The 9,630-nt window shown below is 44.1% G+C and overlaps 1 protein-coding gene across 2 annotated transcripts in view; it reads left to right on the forward strand.

Annotated features, from left to right (window-relative positions):
• Positions 1–2,816: 2,816 nt before the first annotated feature.
• Positions 2,817–9,630, forward strand: part of PER2 (period circadian clock 2) — a 64,470-nt gene continuing 57,656 nt past the window's right edge. For both annotated transcript variants that reach the window (XM_019503677.1, XM_019503678.1), the window contains exon 1: positions 2,817–4,006. The gene's annotated coding sequence lies outside the window, so the exon portion shown is untranslated. The remainder of the gene's footprint in view (positions 4,007–9,630) is intronic.

Below are 9,630 nucleotides of genomic sequence, written 5' to 3' on the forward strand. Positions count from 1 at the left end.
GGCTTTCCATTACTTTCAATATTCTGGATTCCTCTTAGAATGAAAGAATTGTGGTGAAGACTCATTTTGGGACCAGAGAATGTACGGGCCTATCTGAAATGGTCTGTGGGTTTTGGCTCAAAGAATGAAATGGAAACAATTCTTCTGTCAACTTGATTGACACACCCAGAATGCACTTATATTCTGAAATCTGCTTGGTCAGCCTACACACCCCAATATTAGTTTGGATGTGGTTTTTCTTCAAATGTCCAAGTAGACTTAGTTTTTATTCCTTCTGTAAGGACTGTCTTGTACTTCTGAAGAGGAGAGTTGCCTTTCTAAATTAGTTCAATAAAAGTCTTACATATGAAGATATAGACAAGCAGATTCAAGAAATAAGCTAAAGTTGCTGAAATGGGGGGAGGGGGGAGAACACTACGGGCAAGGTTGTGAAGACTCTTGAAGGTAAGGAGAGGCTTGAAATTGAGGCAGTGAAAAAAATCATAGCCAATGCAGAGTTTAAACGAAGTGTAGGTGCAACTTTTGTGACGGGCTAGCTGGCAGTGACTTAGCCCAGGGGTTTTGAAAGGGCAAAAGATGATTGAAGGACTTGGGATTCCCTTTCCTCACCAGTCAGGCCTCAGACTCACCCTCCATGTCCTCTGATTGGCCCCTTGGGTCACCTGGAGGTGGAGAGGGATAAAAGGGGCAGCTCGGCTGACTCAAAAAAGACCAGCGAGGGCCCACAAGGAAGGAGATTCAAATAGCTGGCAAGAGCTGAGGCAGCGGGGCGGGAGCAGTTGCCCCAGAAGAGCCTGAAGGAGTGGGACCTGCTGGCAGCAGTTGGACCCTCAGCAGTGCTGTGTGCGGCCAGCAGGAGAGGCTCCCTGCTGTACTTGAAGGTGTAGCTTGGCAATGCCTCTTCAATCTCAAATAAGTCTGACATAACTTTACTGTTCAAGTCAACTAAATTAAAAAAAAAAAATTCTAACACTGAACATTTTTATGAAGGTAAAAAATGTACTTAAATTTTTCCCAGACATCTTAGCCGGGGGAAGCCTGTATTAAACTTTCCAACTGCAGCCTAGGAAGGACTCTGAAACAGTCCATTTTCCAATATGGATCTCATTTTTAGTTGAGTTTAAATGAAAATGCCATGGCTGATGGCACACTGTTAAACTAGATGAAAAATATATCACTTCATGGAGAAAAGGCAAGTCATTTTCAAAGACCTCACTTAGTCAAAATAAAAAACCTTTTCAACTAAAAGAATTAGCATAGTGTTTACAGAGAAATGGTAAAAAACGGATGCTGCTAGCAACAAGGTGGCAGAGATAGATGCTGCTAGCCATATTCGACTTGGATTTGGCCCGAATCATTGTCCATGATTCTATTTGTTAATGCGGATCACTGTCCCTGATTCGATTCAGCAGAATCTGAAAATTCAATGCTGATTCAGAGAATTGGTGATTTGGCCATAGACACAGCTTTAAATGTGTTTTGTACTTACCTCAAGGTACCAGGCAGCTCGTGAATGTTGCGATGCTGGGGCAGATGGAGCATCCCACAGGAGTGCAGGGGAGCCTCCGCATGCTCGGCAGTGACTGCAGAAGTGGATGGGAAGTATTTCCAGTCCACTTCTGGGTCTGCTGGGGAGTGCACAGGAGGCCCCCCCCCCACGCTCCCCCAGCTCAGTGATTGGGGATGGGGTGCCCCCCCAGACTCAGGAGGCACCAGTTGTCCAGTCAAGGAGGATGCAGGGGGGGTCCCTGCATGCTCCCCAGCAGACCTGGAAGTGGACCGGAAGTGCTTCTGGTCCACTTCTGGGTCTGCTGCTGAGCACGCTGGAGACCTCCCTGCACTCCTGTGGACACTCTATTCTCCCCACCATCGCAGCATTGACAAACCGCCTGGTACCTTGAGGTATGTAGAAAAACATTTAAAGCTGTGTCTATGTCTGAATCACTGAATCTCTCCGAATCGTCTCGGAGGGTTCCTATTTGATTTGTAGAGGTTAAAGGGTTTCCTGTTTCTATTCGGTTACTGAATCGGGCCCAATCAAATTGGGGTCTGAAGCTTCACACAGCCCTACTATATATAAAGATCATGCTAAGTTTTGTGGCCAGAGCATGCATTTGGGAAATACAGAAAAGGGAGGTCAAGAATATAAGGAATTAATCTGTCCACAAGACTACATCCTATAGTTTGTGTACCTCTAACAGAAGAAATTCAGTATTACCCTTTCTGGTCTAGTCATTAATGCTGTAACTGAATTTCCTGCCTTGCCCTTCTGAAAGCTGCATTAACTAGTATTGCATGTTGTGGAGTGGAACGCTGTGAATAAATCCGTCCTTCCCAGTCGAGCCAATGTAATGGGGTTTCCTTTAAGAGCCAGCCGTAAAGATACCGCAGCTTAAGCTTGCTAACATAAACTGTTTCCTAGTTTCGTTATCTTGTGTGTCAAATAGTACTTGTAACTTTCTTTTTTCAGCCATTAGTCCTTGATACTCAAAACGAGTTTGCTTTTTCACTACTGAAAGTATTTTGAAAATGACGTAGCTGTCTGTCACCTAAGGAAACACAACATGTTCTAACTATTATGTTCTCATGCTATCAGTGTGTGCCAGATAACTAATAGTTTTCCAACATAGCTACAGTGCCTTGGGTTTAATAGGAAATTAGTCTGAAATTTGGTCTTTAACTTCTTACTTTTCCCAGAAGATGGTGAATAGTGTATATATGCATGGTGTTTTTTCTTCCTCCTAAAAGTATGTAACAATACAGGACTTAAAGGCATTTACCAGTCTTGAGTAAAAAAAACAAACAAACCCTTAAACTACTAGTTTCTGTAGAATTCAACCTTTCATTAAAAAAAGAAAAGAAAAGATTATCCTGCAGGGTTACATGAAACAGGATTAAATGAAAATGCCATTATTCAAAATGAACTGATTTTAAAAAGGCAGTGTTGCTTTTTTGGAGTTGACAGGCATGTTGATGATTCGCTGCACAGTAAAATTTCTTTTGTCACTTTTATCTGCTGTCAAGGAGAACCCCTGTGGCCAGTGATTAAAGCCAATTTGGGTTGCACCGATTTCACTTTGCTGCAGAGCATGGAGGATTTGGAGAGGGAAGAAGGAATGTCCAAATCCATTCCAGTATTCCTTGTTTGGGAAAGACATAGGTTTGAAATTGGAATCATGTGCCATGATTCATGGCACCTGAAATATTGCAGGGCAGCCTGCTGGTAGAATCTGTGTCCTCTGCTTGACTTTTTTCAGAAGCCGTTTTGGCACATGAAGGACAGATTCTTACCAAGACAGGGTTGCTGGGCTGTGCTGCTGCTGTTTTTTCAATTGTCTAATACATTTTTTTAAGTCCCACACTGAGCCTAATGGTATTGGTGATGAGACATTGAAAATTTTTAGGCTAAACCTGGATTGCCAAGCAAGTCACCTAACTCTTCAAAGATGCTGAATACCCATAGCTCTTAATGACTCAAATGAGTAATTTGCTTCACTGGTAACTGCAGATTTTGGCCTTTTTTAATTTGAAAGAAGTGATATCTTACTTCAAGTCTGTATAGGCTGAAAAATTCTGGTTCATCAGCAGCATGGTAAGATTAATGTCTTGTCATTTGCAGCAGTTTTTACATATCAAAACTTGAAGGAGTTTTACTGAAATTCAAGTGTATTGGAAAATACCTCTGTAATATCTGTGTGCTTATTTTGATGGATGATAACAATAGGCTATCTGAATAGGGTTGGCATAACTGTGGGGAATCGTTTTTATATCTTATGTTCTTCAAAGGTATTTAAATAGGACACTGTTGGGGGGCCCAGGTATTTCTTTTATATTTTATAGTTTTAGAGTTGTCTGGACTCGGTAATGGACGAGAATTACCAGTAGAAGAGGAGGAGACAGTTTAAATGCATGTGGGAGATTCCGGACCTAGGTACTACATGCTTTTTGATGCTAGCTGGGAGGGAACTTGATATACACTTATGCCAACCTTTCTTAGAAAAAGCAGGTAAGGAATGCATGTAATTGTTCCGATTTGTGCGAGTAGAAAGTTTACGTTTTTAATGGTGTTTTATTTCCAATAACATGGGTATCTAACACGGTTTTGGGATTTGCATATGAGATGAGAGAATTAATTTTTCCTGTTGCCTTTGGGGGAGGAAAATGAGAGAGAATATCTTAATTCTTAAATCCAGTCTTTTTCTCTCTCTCTTGTAGTGTGTAGCATCTGCTTTGTTGGTTTGTTTATGCCTAAGGATTTTTCTTTTATGTATAATTCTAGTGTTAATTTTTCTAACTAAAATTATGCCAACAGTAACTTGCAAGAAGGTGGGATGTAAACAAAAAATTGTAAAGATTCCTTGTTTGTTTTATTTTAAAACTAAACAAAAAAAAATCTTTACAATAAAGTCTTGCTCCATATTGAGGTGTGAGAGCACAAGTATCTTGTTAATTTTTTAGTTGTCAAAGAATGTCACAATAGAAATAGGGTATTAATTCTGCTTTTTTTCCTTGGCTCACAATTTATAAGCCCTGACTGTTTCTGTCATTAGTTTTTTCTGGAGGGACAGGCCACTTGTCCATTTGCATTAAGCTCCTTCTCATTTTCTATGGGTTTTTTTAATTGTTCCTCACTTGCCAGGTATGAGGAATTTTTTTGTATTGCCTGGTTGCCCAGACAGTATGTGTTCAATATACATTTTAATCTCTAACTCTTTGTTTAAAATACGATGGAGTATCTAAATCATTCCTAGTTGTTTGCCGTATAACAATTGGAAGATGATTTCCAAAGTGTCCCGGGAGTCAAAATAACGAGTGGCACTTACCAGCAGCTCGGGACGGGACGCACATGGGGCGGAAGGAGGAACCCCCGCAGCTCGTTAGCCGCCTTTTTGTTCAATTACGGCTGGCCGATGACATCAGCATCCGATGCTGGCCGGCAGAAATAAAAATGGTGGCCGCTGCTGCAGAGGGGGCGGATAGCCGGGGAATGAAGCCGTGGCTGATGCTGGCAGTGGGGAAGAAGACCCCACTTGCTGGACCCGGGGAGCCTGGCAAGCGGGAGCAGATGCAGGCGGCGGAGGGTGGAGAACCCCGATGGGAGCCCACGCAGGACAATGAGGGAGCGACAGGTTTGCTGGCCAGAGGCGGAGCTGAAGCGGCACCTGAAAGCAGAGTGGAACACAGGTGGAAGTACCGGGATGACAAGGCACGGAAAAGGCACGATGGGGGGAGAAGACCCCGGGAGAGCCCTAAAGGGGTTTTTGGTCGGGGCGGGTATCGCTGCCGGGTTCCACCGGATTGAGGAACAGACGGGAGTAGGTCCTGGAGGCGACGGATCAAGAAGAAAAGCATCTTCTCCCTGTTAGGCTCTGGGGGAAAGGATAGAAAGGGGCAGGGAATAGCTTAGTAGTTGGTTTTGGTTAACATGTTTATTTTTGTTACCCCGGATGAAGGGGCACAGGGGATAGGGATGAGTGCCTGAGGGGCGGGGCTGTGGAGAAGCCTCAGTAGGGTTCACCCTTTTGGTTGTATGTACCTTTGAAGGAAGGGATGGAGGCATGAAGGGCTGTGGGGTAGGCCCACACGGGCGAGCGGGGCCTTAATCCGCTGGCATCTAAACGCAAAGGCGGAGAGGGTTATCCCCGCAAAAAGAGGCCGAGGCCAACGGCTGGGCGGCACACTGAGGCTGGGGTGTAGGTGTGGTAGAACCCTGTAAGTGACCGCCGGGTGAACCCCGGGCCACCGAGTATCCTGTCAGCCGACCCCTCCTACTGAGGAACAGCAAGTTGTGGCAGGTGAGAATGGGGTTGGGGACGCAGGAAGAAGAGAGCTACTCTGGCAACAAAACGAACCCAGGAGGTGCTTGACATCCACCAGTAGAGCAAAGGCCACTCGAGAGCGGTTAATTGAAGCCCGGCAGTCACACAAAGTTTCCAAAGCAGCCCTCCAAAAAGAAGACTTTTGGAAATCTTACCCATCAGTAAAAATTACATCTGACTGCATATTCCACTATTACAAATATCTTACCAGTACTAATGTATGTTTGGTATGCACTGTTTGGTATTACAGGACTCTGTTTGTTTAAAAAACCAAAAACTGTCAAGCTATTAGTTTCATAGTTTCTAGGATCAAAAGGGACCTGGACAGATCATCAAGTCTGACCCCCTGCCCTGGGCAGGAACAAGTGCTAGGATCATAATACTCCAGCCAGATATCTATCCAACCTCCTTCTGAAGACCCCCAAGGTAGGGGAGAGCACCACCACGCTTGGGAGCCCATTCCAGAGCCTGGCAGCCCTAATTGTAAAGTAATGCCTCCTGATATCAAGCCTGAACCTACTCTCAATCAATTTGTGGCCATCATTCCTTGTTATCCCAGGTGGTGCCAAGGGGAACAGAGCCTCACCTATTTTCTGCTGGTCCCCCCTGGTGAGTTTATAGACAGCCACCAGATCCCCCCTCAGTCTTCTCTTGTGGAGGCTGAATAGATTCAGGCCCTCTAGTTTATCTTCATAGGGCCTGGCCTGCTGTCCCCTGATCATGCGAGGTAGCCCTCCTCTGGACCCTCTCAAGGTTAGCCACATCCCTCTTGAAGTGCAGCCCCCAGAACTGGATGCAGTACTCCAGCTGTGGCCTGACCAGCACTGCATAGAGGGGAAGGATCACCTCCCTGGACCTGCTTGTGATGTAGTAGAAAATTATGTAGAATTTCAGATTTCCATATCCTAGAAAGAGCTGGTAATTCTAACTGAGATGCATTATTAGTGCTTCTGTCTTTTGAGGAGATTAATTTTTTTTGTTTTGTTTTGGTTGTTGGGTTTTTTGTTGTTTTTCAGGGTTTTTTCTCCTCTCTTGGTATGTAAGAGCCATTAATTTGCATAATAGTTTTGCAGTAGATGTAAATATAGGGGCACCCAAAATATTTTCAAGAAAGCAACTATGCTGAGGCAATATCCTCTTCCCCACCATATGAAATGTCAATGGCTTCCAGTTATTGTAAAGAAGGTAAGACACATATGCAAGTGGAAGTACAATACTTACTTAGTACAGCTGATGAGAGAGGACATCAGGATAATCATTTGTTAGAACCAGACCATAGTTATTTGATCACTGTTTTCTATGAGTGAAATGCACAATGTATGCTCCTTCCTTGGAGCATAAGGATAATATTTCAAGGTGTGCCTGTCATTTTTCCAACCACTATTTTTGGCTTCCTTCTCTACTGAGATTGTTCCTATTTGTAATACTTTGTATAGCTTTATGATTGCTTAAGCATTGTTATACCTCTTCCTTGTAGAAGTGACAAATGAAAGCAAGTAGGACTGAGCAGTTGTAATGTAGATGGGTAGTAATTACTAATAAGTTTTGTTAAATGGATATTACAGTAGCTTCTAGAGGCCCCAGTCATTTGTTTGGTGCTGAAAAAGATATAAAGTAACTCTTCCCAGTGTTGGCAGAGTACAATATAATAACTTATTTTACTATCTGCATATGGGACTATAACAATTCCCGTCTAAAGTAAGATATTTGTGAGAATATGGAGAGACGAGACAGCAGAGTAACTAGGAGTATGGCTGAGCAGGGCTCAGTAGTCCATGTGCAGGGAGTGTTTGACATGGGCACTTCTCCCCCCTACCTGGGGCACTACATTTCCTAGTTATGTCTCTAATTTAGTATTCTTTACTTGCTTTCTGCTCGTTTTAAAATAGGCAGATGAAGAATCGTAGCGACTAGGTTGAAAACTTCAATTGAGTAAAATGTGGGTGCACCTCCACCAGATGATTAATGACAAATTGGCATAGCTTATTGTGAAGTAAGCATGTGGGACTACACATCCACATGTTTACTTCACAGTAAATCTCCCGAATTCTGAGAGGCATCAGTAATGGTGCCATAGCATTTGTGTAGACATCCAGCCGGGATCCAAATCTGTTCTCAGTTAGCTGTCCATGAAGGAGCGGGAGATAGGCAGCTCCCATGGGTAGCGAGCTGCTGCTGGGGTAGCAGGACATTGTCACTGCCCCAACATCAGGAAGCCCCCCTGGTCCAGTGCTCCCTGCCAACCTCTGTGCTAGCACCCAGGGGGAGCCTGGAGCTGCTCGTGGTGGCCACTGGGGTGCACTGGAGGGCTGCAGAGAACTGGAAGCAAATCTTCTCCCTAATCCTAGCATGTGTAGACACTACGGGTATGTGAAGTGGGCCATATTCGATTCGGATTCATTGATTCAGATCACTGTCCCAATTCGATTCTGCTGAATCCAAATCTGAAGATTCAATTCTGATTCAGAATCAGCAGTTCAGTCAGATAGAGCTTTTAAATGTTTTTTTCTGTGTACCTCAAGGTACCAGACATGGCTTGTGAACGCTGCAATGGTGGATGGAGTATCCCACAGGAGTGGGGGGTGCCCCCCCGCGTGCTCAGCAGCGGACCCGGAAGTGGACCGGAAGTGCTTCTAGTGTACTTCCAGGTCCGCTGCCAAGTGTGCTGGGGACCCTCCCCTCTTCTCCCCCCCCATGCTTCTGTGGGATGCTCCATTCACCCCACCATCTCAGCATTCATGAGCCGCCTGGTACCTTGAGGTATGTAGAAGAAACATATAAAGCTGCGTCTATGTCCAAATGATTGAATCTCCCTAAATTGAATGGGAGGGTTCCAATTCGATTCCATGAGATTAAAGGTTCTCCCAATTTGATTCGGATCCAGATATTCAGCCGCTGAATTGGGCTGACACAGTGACCAAAGCTTCACACAGCCCTAGTACACACCTATCCAAAAACCCTTACTGTGCAGGAGCTTACTGCACAGTAAATCTAGGCTGGAGTAAATGCATGTGTTAGACATGTCCAGTATGCTTCTAAACATACATGGGTCACAGTTGTCAAAAATAGTTTGATTTCGGAGTGTTAATGTTTGGGATGGGCTACTTGATGCATCTTTTAAAGGAGTCTGGATTTCTGATATCAGAAAGTTGGGCCCTTTTTAAGGTTTGTTAATTTGGATAGCTACAAACTCAAGCTAGTTACAAAGACTACATAATTTTGAAAAATGTGGCCAAAGCAATTAACTTTCAAATAATATTTGACCTCAGTGCTAACTGGAGAACATGTGGAAATCATTAGGTAGGTCAGTTGTTGCACTGTAACCTGTTATTAATGAGCAATTAACTTTCAGCAGAACAACTTTGTTTTTATTTTGTACGTCAGAACCACTGAACCCAGGAATATAGGAAATGGTGTATACTACAGCACTGGCATCCATTATTTTTTGCTTTGGTCTTAAGCAGCCTCATCAAACGTTGCTTTTTCAGAACCCAATTCAGATTTATGTGATTTTTGTTCCCTTGTTCTGACAGGCTTGAGGAGAAGAGATGCGAGTAGAATTCGCTACGTCACCTGTGTAAAATGAAGTTTATTTTCTACCTAGGAAGACTGGATTTCATTGACATTAGGGCAGGAAGGGACCTCGGAAGATCGAGTCCAGCCCCCCACCCAAAGGGCAGGAAGTCAGCTGGGGTCATAGGATCCCAGCAAGATAAGCATCCAATTTGCTCTTGAAGGTGTTCAATGTAGGTGCTTGAACCACCTCCGATGGCAGGCTGTTCCAGACCTTGGGGGCTCGGACAGTAAAGAA

The sequence above is a fragment of the Gavialis gangeticus genome, unplaced genomic scaffold (assembly GCF_001723915.1).
Source record: "Gavialis gangeticus isolate Ggan-Ray unplaced genomic scaffold, GavGan_comp1, whole genome shotgun sequence".
Classification (NCBI taxonomy): domain Eukaryota; kingdom Metazoa; phylum Chordata; order Crocodylia; family Gavialidae; genus Gavialis; species Gavialis gangeticus.